The sequence below is a fragment of the Urocitellus parryii genome, chromosome 7, assembly GCF_045843805.1.
Source record: "Urocitellus parryii isolate mUroPar1 chromosome 7, mUroPar1.hap1, whole genome shotgun sequence".
NCBI classification, from domain to species: Eukaryota; Metazoa; Chordata; class Mammalia; order Rodentia; family Sciuridae; genus Urocitellus; species Urocitellus parryii.
The window spans coordinates 105,895,937-105,916,511 of NC_135537.1; the positions used below are offsets into that span (position 1 = coordinate 105,895,937).

The window sequence follows — 20,575 nt, forward strand, 5'->3', positions numbered from 1 at the left end:
CATACACACTCACTTTCCTCTCCATACTCACTATATATGCCTTAGTCCCTCCTTATGGGGAATGGCTATTTTAGTGGATGCTGGAAACTACAGACAGTACTGAACACTAGATGTACTGTATTTTCCTATATGTACATAACTGTGGTAAAGTTTAATTTATAAATTAGGCACAGCAGCGAATTACCAATAATAAAAAGATAGAACAATAAATAAAAAGAGAGTAACAATATACTATAATAAAACTTATAAATCGTGGGATTTCCAGAACTTTCCATTTAATATCTGTGGACCACGGCTGGCTGCAGGTAACAGGAACCACTGCAGCAATGATGATTGCCTGCATCATCATTATCCAGCTCCAGCCCCTCTGAAATTCTGCATGTGAAATGAAAGCTGCTTTCCCCTTAATTTTCTCTCTGGCAGATGAAGACTGCTGGCAAGTCAATATCAAATGAGAATTTCTCTGTAATGTTTTTCTGAGATGTCACAGTCATAGCAGCTCAAATGATCTTGTTTGGCAGAGTTAGATGAACAAGGTTCTGATATTGGTCTGAGGGGGTACTGCTGCATGGCCTGGGTGCTGAGACAGACACAGAGAGACACACACATACACATACACACAGACACACACGTCACCACGAGTGACACTAGTATGACAAATAGCTTCTTGCAAATTACTCGTTAAAGTATAAGGTGGAGAATTCCAGAAGGCAGTTTGTCTTCCTTACTTCTGTAATTCCAAATTTAATTTCTGAAGCACGATCTTTTCCACTCTAAATTGGAAGGATTATTTTATTTTTAAATCTGCTTTGTAATCTTAACTATCACTTTAACCATGTCAACCATAACTGTGAATTTAAATGCTATAAGATGATGAGTCCTTTGTATTATTAAAAACATCCAAAGAAGTATTAAATGTATGCTTGGTAGGCTTACTCTTGACAGTGAATTTGGAGTGAATACATAAATAAATGTAAATATGCATAATATATACACATTTTTAATATTTATATTTGGAATATTATCTGCAGCAACCAATGTTAAACACTTAGGACTACTTGAAGGTTTTTTGGTTTGTTTTCGCTTGGAGCTAGTACTTAACTGTATTTATTATCTTTTAATAAAAATTTTTTTGGTTTTATTTTGAAAAAAACTGAAAATCTACCAACCAACCCAACAAGAAACTTCAGGAACAAACAGTTTAACCCTCTTGTACTGACTACTAACTCTGCCTTGGCAACTTGTTAAATTAGGGCTGCTCATAGTTTTTAATTATAATTTCATTATGTACAATACCAGCCTCCTTTGTCAAATGAGGTTTTATTACAGGGCTATTATGTAATTCAATTCATGGTTAAAGTCTCCTCTGCCTGGAAAACACAATTGCAATGGCACTGACCCTGATGCTTGATGAGAATCATCGAACCGGAGGATTCAGTAACCAGATTTTATTTTTTAAAATAATGTAGCCCATTTTACTCAGTTTTCGAAATGGGCTTCTACTCTCCTGGGTGTCGAACTAGTGTTCTCATCCATGCTCTGAGAACGTGCACTCACCTGAAATGTAAGCCACGCTGCGGGATCACAGGGTATCCCATCTCCTGTCATTATTTTGAGCCCTATGGTCTAGCTCAAAAGCCCATTTTTCCCGGACCTTAGCCATCTCCTGGCAAAGAGCCCTAGTCCCTGCCATTTGCCATTTGTTCTGTGCTATTTTAATTCTGGACAAGTTGTGGTAGTAGGCTATATTTAAATTGGCCTGCACTGTGAAGAAACACAGCGGACGCACGTGGCACCTTTGACATAATCCAATTGTGCTCTGGCTCGGTATCAGGCTGTGTGGGATTCTGCACTATATGCCCCACCATGCAAGGGGCTGGACTCCCACTCCCCAAGTGTTCAGCAGAATCTTCTGGGGAGGATGAACTGTGGCAGAGACCGACGGAAATGCCACCAAAAACATCCAAGAGTCCACTGAGAAAACATGGACAATAATCAAAGGAGAAGAAAAGAGGCCCTCGCCCCTGGCTGAGGACCACTGGAATATTTGCAGAATAATTTTCCAAAGACCCATTTACAGGTAGGAATTTATAAAGTACAACATATCTATGGAGAGAGCCTCAGAGGAAATTGCACGCACACATAAAGCTAGCCTTCTCAGGTCTCTGAGCTTTTAGAAGTGGACTGTGAGAAACACTTGCTTCTAACTGATTCTTCCCCATCTGCCCTTCCACTTCCACAGCCATCAGCTGTAAACACTTGTGTGCCAGACACAAGGCTGAGTTCCTACCTGGAGTTATGCTGTTACTTTATAGAAGAAAAATGGGCTGGAAATGCCCTTAAATCATTAAAATTAAGAAAAATGTAAAAAGCAGCTTTCTCCGGAATAGGTGCTGAGGTCTTACAAATACTCCCAGCTCAAAGCTAGCCTAAAGCCAGATTTATCACTCTGTCTGGCAAATCAGAAAATGGTTAACTTTTCAGGAACTTACAAGTCAAGGATTTTTGCCTGGGGTCTTTATGTATGTGGTGCTGATGCTCCCATTTTGCTAGCTGCAGAGTGAAAATCCAGCCTATGTATGTGATCATATTCTTGCTGCAGATCTAGAAGTGCTTAGATCTAGAAACCAGGGTTTCTTTCTATTTAGTTTGCAGATATTTCCTTGGACTTCTTGGAATATTTCTTGCTGTCAACCAAATCTCTCTATTTGGTTTCTTTGCTTAATAAACTTTACTATCCAAGTAGGTAGTAAATAATAGACCTGACTTTTGTTTTCTGGAATAAGTAGAAAAACCATCATAGAAATGTTATGCTGAAGTATATTTGCCCACATAGACTAGTCAATTAACATGAAACCATTTTAAAATGTCCTTAAAAAAAGAGCCATTAGCAGACTATTTGGTTACATGTAGTCAGGGATACAGACTTTTAAACTCATCTACATAGTGGCCACACAGAGGTGCATGTATCAAAACAGAGGTGTCTGTTTTTACTGGAAGGCATACACGTGGCACTGAATATAATTATGCTTTGAATAGCATCAAAACATGACTCAAAAATAAATCCCATACTACCTTTAGTGCTCTGAGCTTTCAGAGAGCTAATTCTAAATTTCAATAAATAAGATTCCACCTTATTTCCTGAATGCATTCCAGGCTTCCTAACAATGATAAGAATAATGATGATGTTTTGTGGTACTTGGGGACTGAATCCAGGAGTATTCTAACGCTAAGTTACACCTCCAGTCCCTCTCTCCCTTTAAACTTTTATTTTGGTGGTGCTGTGGGAATTAAGTCAATGTTATACATGCTAGTCAAGCTCTGTGCCACTGAGCTCCATCCTCAGCTCTTTCTAAAGATTTTTATTTTGAGATGATCTCAACTGAGCTCCAAGGCTGGCTCTGAACTTGCAATCCTCCTGTCTCAGCTCCTGGGGATTACAGGCGTGTGTCACTGTGACCAGCTTCAGGCTCATTCCTTTTTTTTTTTTTTTTTTAAAGAGAGAGTGAGAGAGGAGAGAGAGAGAGAGAATTTTTAATATTTATTTTTTAGTTCTTGGCGGACACAACATCTTTGTTGGTATGTGGTGCTGAGGATCGAACCCGGGCCGCATGCATGCCAGGCGAGTGCACTACCGCTTGAGCCACATCCTCAACCCTCCAGGCTCATTCTTAAAAACAGCATGACAATGAAAAATGTGTGATATTCTTCCACATAAATATGTGTAGCAATAAGTCATGTATTTACTATCTGGATCAAGAACCTGCCACGTGGATGCTGCCAAGGAGACATAATTGTGGCCACATCACAACAGATAATGGGAACATAATGCCCCTCATAGCACTTTACTGTAACTACTCCAAAAAGCATCACCTTTTCTTCCAAAAGCAAGGCTATGAAGTCATCCTTCCCCATTCTTTGTTTTGAGAAGAAGAAAGATTTCTGAAAAATTCATCTTACTTAGGTTAGAATCAAGACAGGGAACTAACAGAGGCCAATTTTGGTCTTAATAAAAAAATGGAAATGAGTGTTATTAGGTTATAAACATATATTTCTTTCTTTTTTAAAATTAATGCATTTTGGCTGGGGATATAGCTCAGTTGGTAGAGTGCTTGCCTCACATGCACAAGGCCCTGGGTTCAATCCCCAGCATCACCACAAAAATAAATAAGTAATAAATATAAAAAAATAAAATTAATGCATTTTAATTATACAGAACATACATGCATATAAAATACTTTGATCATATCCACCTCCCATGCCACTTCTGAATCTGCTGTTCCAAAAATCTCTCCTACAGATATACTTCTAAAAATTCCTAATTATTTCAATTTTTGCTGTTCTGTGTATTTCCCTGTAATTATTAGCAATTAACACACATATATAGATCACAATACTCTCAAGATTAAAATGAATTATGGTCTTGGAGAAGACAAATTATGCCACAGTTCTTAAGGAGGCCAGGAAAGGAAATACCACTAAACAAATGAGTTCCAAGTACAGAAGCCAGAAATAAGGGAGATGAAGCCAAATTTCTTGTTTTTAGGGAAAAGAGGGATGAATGGATAAGACAGGTCCCCAGGGGCCTTGGGCTCATGCTCCACTCATCCTGAGCAAGAGGTTTATTCAAAGTTGTGAAGGCGTGAGCTGGGAGATGACTTGTGAACTCTGCCCTCTGTGAAGAGGAGGTCAGTTTGGCCAAGTTGGTAGAAGTAATAGGACAATATACAAAGGACCCTTCCTGGTCAGTGACTTGCAATCTATAAAGTATTACTGATGGAAAGTCAAATACACAGGAATCATGATTGAACTAAGTTAAGCAAGCCAGTATTGATGATGATGATAATGATGATTATGGTTAACATTTACTGAGTGCTGATTATGTGCCAGGGTTAATTTACATTAATTAGAAATTTACAAGGAGTATCTTCCATAATCCACGCTGGGTTATCAGCTAGTGGGTGGTTCCCACCACTAGCTGGTGTGAACTGAAGATGAGAATTTTTCCTGTACACATACACGTCCACACCGACCATCTAGTCAAGCTTAAAATTCTCTGATGGTGGTCTTTCTTTCCACTCTGTCAATGCTTTCCCTCATTAACCAAATTACTGTGAGATGTCCATTTTCTTCCAGATAGAATTTTTAAAAATTTTCTTAACATATCCATTTTCCTGTGTTGATTCTTGGATGTAATGACCTTTCAGGGATAAATAATTCTTAGTATGATGGACAATATCAATGAATAAATGATCGTCAGCTGCACTTAATTCTTCAAATGATTTTACTCCAACATAAGGAATGTGTCAAGTGGTAGCATCTCTTGTTGGCCTGGTGGGATGCTGAGATGCTGCTAGTGTGTGAGCTGCTGAGCTGGGTCAGCATCTTTGTTACTGGGATTCGGGGGTGACACTGCCAAACCCTCCAAGGCAGGCACTTCATGCCCTAAGGGTGGCATATGAAGCCTCCTGCCTGCCAGGCCACCCTGAGGCCACACTTGCATTTCATCCTGGTCACTGCTGTGCTCCAGCCATCTGGAGGCTCTGGCTGTTCCCTCCCCACCTACTGCCCTGGGCATGTCCTTAGGTGTCTTTGCACTTGTAATATTTGGCTCTGAAAACCAGCCCACTTCAATCCACAGCATATTGTTACAAACACAGCATAAATGTAATCCTTGGATTAGATTAGCATAATGGGAATTTCACGGTCTCTCTGGATTTCCTCCAGAGATATACACACATTATTTAGGATTCATGAACTTCAAAAGCTCCAAACTAAAAATACCTCTTACATCATATCAGAATGCACTCAAAGTCGAGTTTCTTGCTGTTGGTCTAATCCATTCCTATAGTGGTTAAAAGCAGAGTTTTAGAATCAGTCTGGCTAGACGTGAGTTCTCACAATCATGAGCCTGAAACACAGGGCTAGCTACTCACCCTGGCTATGCCTCAGTTTCTTCACCTGGTAACATAAATAATGGTGAAACCTAACTTTCAGGTTTAAATACGGACCACAGAAAACACGTGTAAAGTCCTAACACAGATCACATAGACAAAGCCAGGCACAGAATAAGCACTTAAATTCATATATAGAATATTTACTCATTTGATTAAATAACATTAAAACAAGTTTCTAGATAAGCAGTAGATTCACATGGGTCAAGGATATATTACAAAATAATGGATGTCAGGCCCAGTGGCTCAGGTAGGAGGATTACAAAGTTCAAAGCCAGCCTCAGTAACTTAGCGAGGTCCTAAGTAACTCAGCTAGACCCTGTCTCAAAATAAAAATAAATAAATAAATAAAAGGGATGAGGATGTGAGGATGTGGCTCAGTGGTTAAGTGCCCCTGGGTTCAATCTCTGGTACTGCGCACCCCCCCACCTCCGAAAAAGGAAAAAATCTCCCATTCATCCCAATACTAACCAAGCCATACCCAACCAGTGTTGTTTTTTTAAAAGGATTTTCCCAGAGTTTAAGTAAATACAAGAAAATATGACTATAAAATCCTATTTCCTCCTTTTCTAAGCAGACGGAAGCAGTCTATGCAATACTTCTGTATCTTTATAAACTGAAACCAGAAAACAGTGACCAAGTACAGCATAAGGCAATGTATTGTCCTACCCCTTTACCTTGGTGAGGGACAGCAGTGAATGGAACCACCCAGATGACACAAGGCAGCAGGAGGTGAGGGGGTGGTATGCAGAAAGCCTAGATTTGGGTTCTGTTCTGCCCGTGGCAAGCTGTCTGACACTGGGCAGACTACTTAAATCTTGCAGGTGTAGAAGTGGTACAGTCAGCATGCTTGTTATGGGGACATAATGAAGTATGTATGCAAGAGTTTTGCAAATAGTGAAACAAGACAAATGGGTTCACAGTGTTATTACAGTGTTATTACCAGTTAGAAGTTATTACAGTCCACAAGTCCACTCTTTCTACTCTGGAAGTACCAATAGTGGCAATGGAAAACACAAAGTCCCTATTTCTGACTCAAGAGTTGGCTGGCCTAAGGACATTTCCTGCCTAGGGTCACTGGATCCACTTTCCTTGAGCAACAAAGACCTGCTATGAGGTGCACTCTGCCTTCAAATGACCATGTTCAAAGTTTCAACATGGATGCAGTTTTTTGGGAGCTGATATAAATTTCTGTCAACAGTAATTCTTACCTGACATTGGGCTTAAAGTTTGAAAATAAAACAGGTAAACAGAAGCAGAGTAGAAGTCATATCAAAGGCTTTCAGTTTTCTTATCCTCAGAAGCACCAAAATGAGTGCTCTAAAAACATGGCTGGCAGGCCCATCCTTCTCCTTGTCCCCTTCCTGAGGCAGGCAGCAGCTGGGAGCTCGCTGGGGGGACTGGCTGAGGGGAAGCTCTGCATGGGTGTTCCAGAGATTTAGATTTGGGTTCCTTCTATTGCCCATGTCTTCCTTCTCATTTATAGCCAGAGGGCTTTTACCATATCTGCAATGGATTGGTTTCTTTGTCTGACAAATTAGGTTGTTAGAACAATTCTATTTCTTATAAGAAATTTAACACTTTCTCTCCCTTTCCTATGGAAAGGGACAGAAGTGCGTGTTCTGGCTTACAGGTGCCTATCTCCCACCTCCTCAGCTTTCTCCTGGCTCCTACCAACAGCTGCTCTGTAAGACCTGCGAAGTCTGAGGAACACACTTTGAAAAACCACTGGAAAACTGAAGAGTTCTAAAATTCCCTTCAGCTTGAATAATCAATAATTGTTGCAGCTACACGTTCATTTCTAGGGAAATTCATTTATTATAAATAAATAAAAATATAACTAAAAGTAGACATCTGCTTTTTCTAAGAGATGACAATCTTCCCAGTAAATCAAATGAATTATTTTGCTTTGGTAAAATAAAGTTAGAGGTATTAGATTCAGGTGGAAAGAGGCAGATATACCTTCTAAAATTATTATTTGAATGACAAAGAATGCTAAATAACGGGCCTATCCACGAAGTTATTGTATTTTGTAACTACAGATTGAAAAGTCTAGCAATAGATGTATGCGAACAGCTGATTATTTTAGTAAGTGGATCTCGAATGGTAGCCAAAATCTTTATCCTGTAGCCAGCCACGTCAACCCAGAACTACTATTATGTTAATACATTTTACAGAAACTCAGATCTCAGAGCTGATTTCATTCCAACAGATTTATGTAGACCAGGAAGCCAGGCTTAGCCAGTTAGTGGCACCCCTGCTCCACCATCATGTGTGTATCCCAAGTGTTTGCATGACATGCAATCTATATAATTATACAGGCATTATGATCCTAGCCTGTTCAGTTCCAGGAGGCATCAGAACAGACACACGCAAGATACAAAGCACAAAGACTGCTAATGGGTTGGCCAAAAGGTATCACTTCTTTATCCATAGGTGGTGAAACTCTGGTAGGGGGTGACCTGCCACCCTCATGGCCTGTAAGGTCATCATGTTCAGGGAGGGCAGAGAACTGGGCTACTGCCAAGAACTGGACTACTCTTCAGCAAAGCCAATATTTGTTTTTATTCTTGGTTATACTATTAATGCACTTGCCTTGCTTATTAGTCATGAAGTGAATGGAGGTAGGAAGGAGGAAAAGCAGCAAGGATCAGCGGAGACAAAGGTGGATGATTGGGAAATTCAGGAGAGAGAGTAAGACATCATTTCCTGTGGGTTTGGCCTGGCCAAGAGCACCTAACCATTCTAGAGTTAAATTAATTCAAGGAACTATTTTAATTAAGATCCTGAGAGGAATGTGAAAATTAAAATTTTAATTTTGATTTATAACTATAACATGCATATAGATACATATACCCTATTGGTATGAAAATATGTAATACTGTCCGATTATTGAGTATTACATCCTCAACACTCTGCTGAATACTTTATGAACAAAATAATTAGGTTGAATTGTATTTGGAGACTGAACCTAGCGGTGCTCTATCACTGAGTTACATCTCTAGTCCTTTTAATTTATTTTTTATTTTGTGTCAGGATCTTGCTAAGTCACTAAGGCTGGCCTTAAACTTGCCATCCTCCTGCCTCAGCCTCCCAAGTAGCTGGGATTACAGGCATGTGCTGCTGTACCTGGCCAAAATTATTAAACATTCACAACAACACTATAAAGTTATTATTCTGTCCATTTCATGTATAATAATACATGTTTGGATACAATAGATCCTGGTCTAAAGTACACACCATTGGACAGCAGAACTAGCAGTGACATAGGCCATGTTTAATGATAAAGCCTAGGCACTTTCCCCCACATCATTCTGCCTGTCAGCTGGAGAGATTAGAACATTATGGGGAAAATCTGCCAACTTGCGATGCCCATTTGCTTATCATACTGGTTTTTGTATTTAAGTCTCAAACATCTTAAACTTTGTATTTAAAAGTGAACTCTCACAACATTGATTGTTGTGATAAAGGGGATTTGCATCAATTCTGTGAGCTACAGATAAAATCAATCACTGGCTGGAAATTAGCTAGCATTGCTAAACTCACTCTGTCTACCATGAACCTCCCTGGATCAGAATGTCACCAGTGGTCACTTGGGCATGTAAGGCTTGCCTTAATATAGTAGGAACAAAAGCCCTACTGATCCCTCAGCCAGCCACTTTGGTTAAGGGAGCTGAAAATACTAAGTGGGCAGATGTGTTTACCCAATTATTTCAGTCCAACAGACCCAACCTTGGTATCCAACACGCTGAAATGACCCCACACTTGTTTGGAAGCCAGTGTCTATGGACAACTTTCTGATTGAAAGTTTGACAAGAACATTCTTGTTAGTGAGAGTCTATATGTATTTAAAAAAATGCTGAAAGTTGTGATTGCTGGGAATCCAAGTACCAAGTCCCGGATTCACAGCCACGGGTAGATTTGTTTTCATCTGTCCTGTGTGGTTAGCGGGAGCTGCCCCAAGCCCGACCCAACTCATTCCACACTCATCCCCTCACATCCAGACTTCTGTGATCTGAGGTCATGGCATAAATCTTCTTGGATTTCCCCCTCCCACTCCCTGCCCTTTTCTTCTAACGACTGGTACCACCCACCATCAGCCTCCTCCTTCCAGGAGAGAGCTGAAGAGCAGCCAGCTTTGACATTGTAGCAGATGCGAGGCTGGGGTGAGGCTGCGTCGAGTGACCAAGGACCTCAGAAACACACTGGTGAAGCTGTCTAATCCAACCCAAGGCTGGGAGATCTTCTCTAGCTGCCCCTTTATTGAAGGCTCAGTACAGGTTGGACATTACACAAAATCCAGGTCATACACGGACTCATTTAATCCTTTTGATTTCCCTATGAGGAGGGCTCTGTAAGTCTCCTAATAAAGACACCAAAGGTAACACAAGTTAAAATAACTTGCTCTAGGTGGAGCCAAGACTTTGCCTGACTGAAAGCATGTGTCCTTCCCACATTCTACGACCTTAGATTATGGAGTCAATCAGACGAGTCCCCCTTGTGTGCCTACCATCCTTAGAATCTTCCATCAACCTTTCCCTATCAAAGTTCCAAACTATTATTAGGGAAGATGTATGAATAGTTTATTCTAAAACAGAACACCCAACCACAAAATGCATTCCACATTCCATCAGAAATGTTACGTCTTTTTCTGGGCCGTCAGGCCAGAGTGGTTCACAATACTATGCTGTGGTAGGCACCAACAGTCATTGTAGGAAAACAAATTAAGAACTTGAGAGTGTATATTTGAATTGAAACAGGTACCCCATTGTTTTACTAGAGGCATTTTAATGAATGGCATTTTGGTTTTTTTTTTAAAGATATTTAATACAATGATTATTATACTGCTTGTGATAAGGCAAATGTGGTGTATGTACACTTTTGAATACTATGAAAGGCAGGATCAACAGAGTAGATGTGACACATGGATCAATTTCAAAACACAGCAGAAAAAAAATACATATGTATAAATATAAATGCATATAAAATTGAAAAATGTAATATTACAAGATGAAAAAGATTCTAAATAAAAGGAAATGAGCTGTGTGGAATGGTGTCATTTGTGTAAACCCCCAAAATAGAATAATGCCATGTTTTTCAATTTATACATCATCAAAGACATGTAATGGACACACGTTACTCAATGTGTCATACAGGGAATGAGCCTGGGAAAGGAGAAAATGAGAGGGGCTTTCCTCAGCTGGTTGCCTATGAGAAGGTGGAGCTGAGGATTGGGAATACTTTACCCTTCTATGCTGAAGGGCTAAGGTGAGAAGGAGGGAAGATGGACAGGTACGGATATCATCAGAGGATGGACACATGTTACCAACCCAGCTCAGAGCTCTGATCCCACACATTTGTTTTTATCTTTTGGTTTTATTTTTACTTGATAGTGGCACATTATAATCATCAGTTTCAGAAACTTCTTTAACCATGTGCCTGAGCATACACAGAAACTCCTCTCAAGCCCTGCTCAGAAGCCCAGGTTGTCCCGTGAGCACTAAAACAGCACTGAAAATAGTTACCTGCTGGCCACTAAAATGAACCTTGGATTTAATCCTACAAAAAATTGTTCCATTTTCTTTTCACAAATATATAAACTGGCAGAAAATATAGAGGACACAGAGGTGAAGAAAAAGAAAAGCACAGTGGTGTGCTAGTGGATTTACACATGACCCTTCCTCTCCCCACTCGTGCACCTACTGAGTCCAAGGGGTGGCAGTGATTGCAAACTTCCCTCCCTTGGACCCCCACCTCTGTCCCTGAGCCTCAGGCCAGCTGGGGAGGCACTGTGGTGCTTGGGGAAAAGACCTTCAGGAGCCAGGGCTGGTGAACGAACTCCTAAACAAACTCTCCACTGACACATCACTAAAAATAAGTATGCTTACATGCATAACACATTTTTGGAACAGTAAACCGAACTCTCTCCTTTATCCTCTCTAGAGACTTAGGTGCCATTCTTATTCAACTTTATACAAAATACATGCAGGTGCAACAACTCCGAGCATTACAGGCAGTAACTTTTGATGTGATAAGTACACATCTGCCAAGAAGCGAAGGAATGGCAGAGCCACTGGACAGGCACTGGGTATCAGCTGCTAGCCCGGATTCCGGTCAAACGCTGATAAGGCTCACTTGGGCGTTGCCTTATTTAGCCAGACTTCTCTGTCCAAACACGGGTGCATGGTGACAACTGTGCATGCTATTACAAGTCTTTCTCCTTTCAGTCATCTGCTGACACACCAATTAAATAATGTGTGACCACTATTGAAGCAGCCTATTGCCTTGCCTACTAGTGATTTGCCTGCAGATAATAATGATAATATATTACAAATAAACCTGAATATGTTATTTTAGCAAAGGGCTAAATTTTTTTCCTTCTCATAAGGAATACACATTAAGTTAAAGGCTCCCCCCATAACAATGAACAAATTAATATTGCATAGTATTACTACTGGCTCAGGTAAATTGCACAATTTCCCCCATAGTTTCAGTAGAGAAACTATATCTGAAAATATTTTTTTCCAGCACACATTATGGTATTAATGAGCCTTATATTAGAAATCAGTGACTTGATCTAGATATGTGACGCTATTAAAAGAACCAATATGAGTCATACAGATACATAAAAAATAGTTGAAATACATATGGTGATTTAACAAGTCTAGCATGTCAGTTAGTTTTAACTGCTTATAGAATAGGGAAGCTCTTTGTGTGAGAACATGTGATGAATTCCAATATATATTGTTAAACAACGACAACAAAAACCAAGCAAAAAATCCCACAAAAAAAAAAAGTAACAAAAATCTAGGGTGTAGATGGTGCATATTACAAAATGATCCTTTATCTGCATTTAATTTCAAAATCTAAAAAGCTTTAAAAATACCCAAATCTCTCTTTTTTATAAGTTTAGTGTGAAAACTTGACAGTAACACCTGGAAGCAACTGACAGGCATTTATGGTTCATTATTTTTTATTCTTAGTGTGAGTATTCAGTTTCCCTGGAGAAATAATGTGTTTGATTACCAGGTGCTGCTCAGACCCCCTGAGGATATCATGTAATTTATGCTATATGCACTATATTCCTTTTCTAAAATCCAGTAAGTTCTGAATTCTAAAACATATCTGGACCCAAAAGGTTTTGGAAAGTAACTAAATATGTGGTATGTGAACATCTGCATCAAGGGGGATAAACGTACATTTGGATATATAAATATCAGGAAAAAATTTATAACGATACTAATAACATTTGCTGCCTTCAGGAAAGGTTCCTGGTTAACTGGAGTTAGGAGTGGGGGAGAGATTTAAACTTGGTCTAAACCATCTTGTAATTTTCAAATTTTGAACCACTGAACATGAATCATCAAGAAATAAAATTAAAATTAAAAAAATTACAACTTGTAAACATATGGCCAGAGCCCGATCTATTTAAAATACATCCTGTTAACAAGTTTTCAGAAGGCAATGCTGCACTCCCACAGTTGGTGGGTGGGTACCTTTGACCAACCCTTCCTGGTCATAAGTTCCAGTTTCTCTTGACTCTCGTTTTAAGCGTGCCAAGTCTTTCCAAGGCAGCCCCCTCTTCTTCTAAAACACTGTTTACAATCAATTTCTTAAATGAAACCTCTCTCTCTCTAATCCACCTGTGCTTACTTCAACTATGTAACCCTATAAAACAAGCATACTTACTTTGTTCTATCTTCTCCATAACACTAGAAGTTCATGGAAACAGGGATGAAATAATTTGCTTTTAAAATTTTTACTGGGCAGTTTTCTTACATTGATGGTTAATTTACACTGTGTGCATATTTGGTCTTCCTAATAAGCCTTCCAGGGAATCCCCAAAGACTAAGTGATAAATATTTGCCAAACTGAATTATGCTTATAAAACAATACTTTCCCATTAAGTCTTTATAATGAAAATAAAATGGAAAACATAATTGAGTTAAAAGACTCAAATAGTGTCTGGAATAACAAGCGCATGTGTGTGGGACAGAGCCCTGGGTGGACAGAATGCTGCTCTGAATTTACCACCCGACTATTGATACATGCACTTACGGTGGAGAGACCCCAGTTACATTCCAGAGTGCTTACTTATATATGTGAAATGACCTACTAAGAAATACTGAGGGTTAAAAACTATATTTGTTCCCCATAATGTTAAAGAAAAAAATTACGTACAGATGTTATTAATAGTCCCCAGGAATCTAAAAGTAAAAAATACTTTAAAAACATGGGCTACTAAATTTAGAGACAACTCAAATGCTTATCTTTCTTACAATCCTTGAAATCACTTCAAAACGATCTTTGTAAAGGTCACTAAATTGTACTGGTATACATTGGCAGCTTAACAATTAGTTGACATGGTATTCACATGCAATTTAACAATCAGTTAACGATTTTTGCCTAGTATACTAATTGAACAACAAACTATTGAGTCAGTTTCTTTTTATTTTTTTTTTCCTTTCCTTTTTAAAGGCAAACATCAGAGACTTTTGAAGAAGGGTAAATTCCATCCAGCAAGATAAATTTTCCCTCTGACTATACATTTCATTCAAATCCACTGTTTTGGTGTTGGCATTCAAAACCAAACCAAGTACATTTTTTCTTAGAAATTAATCCTACTGAAGAAGTATACTTTTAAGCACAAACTGAAGCCAAAACTACACCCATGTACTTTTCAATACAACTATGTACTTGTTCTAGCTGATAATCAGTGTTGCTGTTGTTTTTTTTTAAAGCCAGAAAAACCTTGTCAATAATTTGAAGTCACTACTGTCAATATTCTCATTTTTCAGATGAAAAAACTAAGTTCAGAGTAGTCATAGTTTATTGGATGTGTTCTATTGGCCAGTGTACAATTATTAAAGAACTGGCTAGTTTTATTTAAAGAAACAAGTATATTATTGCCCAATAAGCACCCAAACCGAGGTCTGTGCAGAATGGTATGGTGGAGAAGAAGGAAGATGAAGTAGCTGGAGAAGACACCCCAGGGGGGGCTCTGGCAGGGTCAGGTTTCATCTTCCCATCCTCCTTGGGTGGCTAAGCTTCCTGCCGCCCATTGTAGAATTTCAGATGCACCAGTAATAAGTTAATATAGATGCAATTGGTTGTTTATATGTTTGTCTCACTTAAGGGATGCCTTTGAAAACCCATTTTTTTCCTTACTACTTTGTCATTTTATTAAACTAGTTTTCCTATCAGCAAAATTTAAAAACATTTTTAATTGGTGCTTTTTCATTATACATAATATTGGGGTTCATTATGACATAATTGCAAAAGCATGGAACATAATTTGCTCCACCCATTTCTTGAACAACATGCACAGGAAGGCTTTCCATGAACAGCCATCAGATGAGCCTGATGGATGCATTACTTTAGGGTACAAATGGTCACAGCAGAGCTGGGACATCCCTGAAGGACTAGAGAATGGGGGTCGAAAGGGGGAAGTGGGCAAAGAAAGACAAATGAGGAACTGGGAGGCAGATATAAGTAGAGAGCAAATAAAACAAGAGGATAGTTAAGGAGCACACAAAAAGCCAAGGACACATTGCACTACAAAGGTGAAACCAAAAGAATGTTAAGCCCTTAGTCTCTCCAGAGATGAATGGGTGCACCATCTTTAGAGGGCACAAAACCATAGATTCACATAATTTTAATGATAGCCTTAAGTGATTTGGAGAATCTTTTGTTCACATATTTCAGACAAAACTAGTCAGTATTTGAACTGTGTAGAGCTGACTCAGTTTATGATGACTCTCAAACTACACACTCCATTTGGGCATGGAATGAAGATTTTACCGGAGAGTTTATGGCTGGGCAACCACAGGCTCATCCACACGTGAAGCCAAAGGCATGGGAGAGCTGCTGTGTAAACTGAGGGACACCAGCAAACTAGTCCAAAGAAATACATCTACGCAAAAAACTCAGGACCCACTAAACCAAGCAAACTTTAATAATGGGGAAAAAACTTTTTCTATAGAAATCGTCCTGAGAAAATGGAGCAATAGTTCACTTGGGTCTGATTTTCATTTCTTTACATAGGATTGAAAGGAAATGACCAAGGTGGCCTAACCTAACTGCAGGAGCAGCAATGACGATATCCATCACAGACATGCCACTAGCTGCTGAGAAAGATGATAATGCAAATCTGCTTAGCAAGAACAGCAGGATGGTCTAACAGATTAATAATGGTAATTAAAGCTTTAGATGCTAAAAAAGAGAGTGACAATCCCAAGGATATTTAATTGAAAAATGCACTATAATCATAACCCATCCACCGCACACCAGGAGCTGGGTATGTTCCAAGAAGGCCCTCAGATACCCACTGTGCTGCCCTTGCCACCCACAGCCACTTGGAACCCATTTTTTCCACACTCTGTGTAGAACAAACCCTTCTCATGGTTCAGGATCCAACTCTAACCTTCTTTCCTCCTATGATGCCTTTCCTGAAGCTTCCACATGGATAAATCCCTCTGCTCCTCTAAGCTTTATCCAGCACTTAAAAGATTCTGAAAAACACAGTGGATTCTGTCATGTCCCCTACTCTTCTTCTTATGTCACAGTGAGGGAACCCACAGCTCCCTCCAGAACTCCTTCTATACCCTGCAGTGTTTGCTCACAGTCACGTTGACAAGTGCGTGTTAATAAAGGAGAGTGGTCTAAGTTTTCATGCCACAAAACCCAGGGTGACTGGGTCTGGAGGACTGACTTATAGGCTCCCATTTTAAATTAATTCTTCCAGTGTCATTTTATAGACTACAAATCTACCCTACTGTATATACAGAGAGAAACTGCTTTTCACTTATTTCCCCAAAGCCTACACAGACACACTTAGATAAGGATAAAATGAAGATGTTCTAATAAGCTTAAGACAGACATTTCACACTGTGAAATGCAGACTAGTCTAAGAATTTCCTCATATTTTAAAATCTGGCTGTTTCTTCTGAACAGGCTGACTAAAGTAATGCAGGTAGCAATACAAAAATGCAGGTGTGTAGGTTGGTAGTTGTGTTGAGAAGTCCAACCAAGTCCTGCTCAGCAAGGTGAGACCCAGGACAAAGCAGCCCATGTTCATCCCACAGCTGTTTAAACTTTTGTAGCAGATGCACCCAGTGGAGAATCAGGTCAGACTGAGTTTCAGAAGGGAAACCTGCAGTACAAGTATCTGTCTCTATAGCCACAGTTTGCATACACCCTGGATCAGCTTCAGGAACTTAAACAGAGGTGCAGCCTGGGCTTTCTTCTTCTTCTTTTTATTTTTTTTTTCAGATGTGTATGCAGTGCACTTAAAACTATTTACCCTAAACTGGAATTTGGATGAGAATTTCTGAAGTGAGACTTATGAGCACCAACAGTCCCACTGGGTACAGTGCCTCAGAAGCAGTATCCTATGTCCAGTGTGACAGCAGAAAAACTCTTGATGTGCCCCATTAAGGGGTAAGAGAGCTCACAGATGCTGAGCAGCATTTCAAATGCTTACGGCATAGCAACTCATCAAGCGTGCACACTAACCCTGTGGGTTCTATCAACAATCACCCTCACTTTACAGATGAGGGAAACAAGGCATGGAGATGCAAAGTCAATTGCTTGTGAGGCCACTCAAAGCAACAGAGCCAGTTTTCTGGTTCTCAAGTCTGTGTTCTTAACCACTACCCCATACTGCAGAAATAATTCAAAATAATTCCCTAAAACTCTCTGAGGAAAAAAGAAAATCAGGCCCTCATGTTAAAGCTGAATCATTTCGCTTTTCTCCCCTCTGAATTTCTTGGTTATGTAGCTCACGCTCACTTCTTTTCTGATTTTAGGAATCACAATCGAAATGAGAGCTGGCTTGAGCTGGCTAATTGCCTCTCCTTCCCAGGACCACACTGACTAAAATGAGGGAGGGTCCTTTATCAGAGGTGAAACTACAGAGCAGTGCCAGGATAGGCTGGAGACCTGTGTTAGAAGACCTGGGGACCAAGATGCCCATCTCTCACCTGCAGTTCCTGGAGAGGAAGGACTACCCTACTGCATGAAGACCAGGGTTCCTCAGAATTGCCTTCATCTCAGACTCACCTTCCAAATTATAGCACAGGCTCATTCTGGTCTGTCTTGTGGGATGGGATTGGGGTGACAACCCTGCAAATCTGAGTGAGCTCCTTTGAAGGAGGGAGCTGGTGGAGCCATGCAACCTGCAGCCACTAAACACAAGCGGCCCAAGGGGCTTGAAGGGGAATCCTGTGAATGAGCTCCCGTGCCCAGGGCCTAGGGACTTCTCTGTAACTTGACTTCTCCCTGCTGAAGATCAACTTTCCCAGCTCCTGTTCTCTGTGCACCTCTCTCAGCCTATTGAGTGATTAACCTGACCACAGACCTATCTCATTCATGTCTCCAGTCTCAGTTCTAATGGAGGCCTGTGAACACTGTAAGGAAGACAGAGAAAAGCCAAGGCAATGTCAGTTACCTCGACTCAAACAGGCCAACAAATGGCAGGCCGGGATGGATCTGCCCCGAGTCACACAGGCCAAGGCACAGTAGGCTAAAACCAGCACTGGGTACCAATTCTATACCCAATTCTCTTCTCCTAGGAATTCCTTCTCTTCCTTCTAACAACTGTTTTGGGTATTGCTCCCACACGTTGCCCGACTTCCATGTAGCTCTTGCATTGCTAGTTGTTTCCATATCCACCTCTGTCACTTGGTCATACAATTTCCTGGATGACAGGGACATCTTTTTCATCCTGGTTTCTCCCAAGGTACTGTGCTTGGTTTACTTGGAGTAGGCATTTGAGACGTGTTGGTTAAAATGATTACAAAATTCACTCTAACATAAATATTTGGTGTCTACCTGCCAATTCAAGTTTAATGCACATAACAGTCTGCTGAGCATCTACCACTCTTCTACTCTGCAGATGAAGGACTGTGAGATATGCCAAGGTTAAGCCAGGTGTCCCACTCCCATAGCCAGCAGCACAGAGTCTGAGCCAACTCTCCAGCTGCAGAGTAAGTCTTATTAACCAGTATCCACACACACCGCCTCTCTGAGCCCTGGAATCACACAGGTATAAATGACAACAGCATGTTCATTTTTTCAGGGAAGAAATAATGAAATCTCTTAATCCTCCAGGATTTTGCCCATGCAGATCCCTGTGCTTGGAAAGTTATTCCTTCCCTTTCTACCTTAGGAAATTCCATGTTCCCTCAAGATCCTGCTCAAGATGAACTCTTGAAAGTCTCTTAGTGTCTCCAAGTGGTTAGGGACCCTCTGCTGGGCTCTTACATATATTGTCCTTTGCTCTGTCACTGCTTACAAGATCTTAGATGACCTGTGCGAGATTTCTTCTCAATCTCTTGCCTCAGACTATGAGATCTCTGAGGGCAAGGGCTGCCTTTCATGATACTTGGCATGGAAGCATTTAATAATTGTTGGTTGTAAGGATTTATTAAGCACCTATTAAATATTCACCTGATCTTATTTAATTCTTCCAATCTCCTACAACTAGGTGCCAAATTGTCCTGTTTTTTGGATAAGAAAGCTAAGGTGTCATAGGTCTCAGATTCTACCTGAATAAAATATCCTACCTCAGCTCAGTCTAAGGTCCCAGAGTCTTTCTGGCATCCTTGTACCAAAACACAGGTTGGAGCCAGTACTGTGGGCAGAGCAGGATGTTCTCATGAAGTTTGCCTGCAGGTGGATCTCTTGGGTTCTTGTTCCTGGGACCTGATCTGAGACCTGTGAAAAAGAGTAGGTACAGTCTCCAGGTCATGGGCCAGTGGGACCTCGAAAGCTGCAACTCCTTCATTTGCTCATCTCATTTCATTTATGTGTACTTCAGCTGAGCCCAAGGAAATCGGTGTCACTAGCCACAAAATAACTTCATGTCTACTTAACTGAACAACTTGTATGCAACAACCTCGGTAAGACTTAAAAAATGCATATGTAATATAGCAGTGTCGAGTTGAAATATGAACTGTCAGAAACCTGATTAAACCTTAGCCTGTACTGCATATTCTAAATCTCTAAAGAACACCTCTAATTCAAAGAAGATAAACCAATCACAACCAACTATTTAGAGTACCTACAATGTCTTGACATCTGTGTTAAGTTCCATGCAAAGAATAAAAACTGAATTTTTATTATCTATATGGTATAGATTAATAAGCATGAAGTAGGCCCCTAAAGTCTAAAAATAACCTATTCACAATTATCACTTTCCTTCCCGACCGTATGAGTAAACATTTTATTCTGGTACAGACCCAGAGTTACTTCTTATTAAAAGCCATCATATCTTGCTTTAGATTTATGTTTAATTATTAGGAGAATCTTTTAGTAATTCTATCTGACTTTATAGCTCATTAGTTATTATTTATTAATTAAGACTTATGACAGTTATTTAGAATTCAAGTGAGAATTTCATACTAATAAAGATGCAAAGGGTGGCGGGGGGGAAATTCCTGAAAATGTCATGAGAAAATCCAGTAATAGAGCTATTTTCTTTTTAATTTATTTTTCAATTTTCAGTGGACATAATATCTTTAGTTTTATTTTTTATGTGGTGCTGAGGATTGAACCCAGCGCCCTGCACATGCCAGGTGAGCACGTTACCACTTGAGCCACATCCCCAGCCCCGAGAGCCT

The 20,575-nt window shown here is 40.0% G+C and overlaps 1 long non-coding RNA gene, 1 other non-coding gene and 1 pseudogene across 3 annotated transcripts in view; 2 read left to right on the top strand and 1 right to left on the bottom strand.

Moving 5' to 3' along the window:
• The window catches only part of LOC144255919 (junctophilin-1-like), a 79,376-nt pseudogene that overhangs the window by 35,372 nt on the left and 23,429 nt on the right, over nt 1-20,575 (bottom strand). The window lies entirely within an intron of this gene.
• LOC144255921 (uncharacterized) lies at nt 1,784-20,037 on the top strand. Its single transcript, XR_013344001.1, has 3 exons — nt 1,784-2,080; nt 15,999-16,147; nt 17,762-20,037. It is a non-coding gene; the product is annotated as an uncharacterized LOC144255921 (long non-coding RNA).
• Nucleotides 4,086-4,158, top strand: Trnav-cac (transfer RNA valine (anticodon CAC)). Its single transcript has one exon. It is a non-coding gene; the product is annotated as a tRNA-Val (tRNA).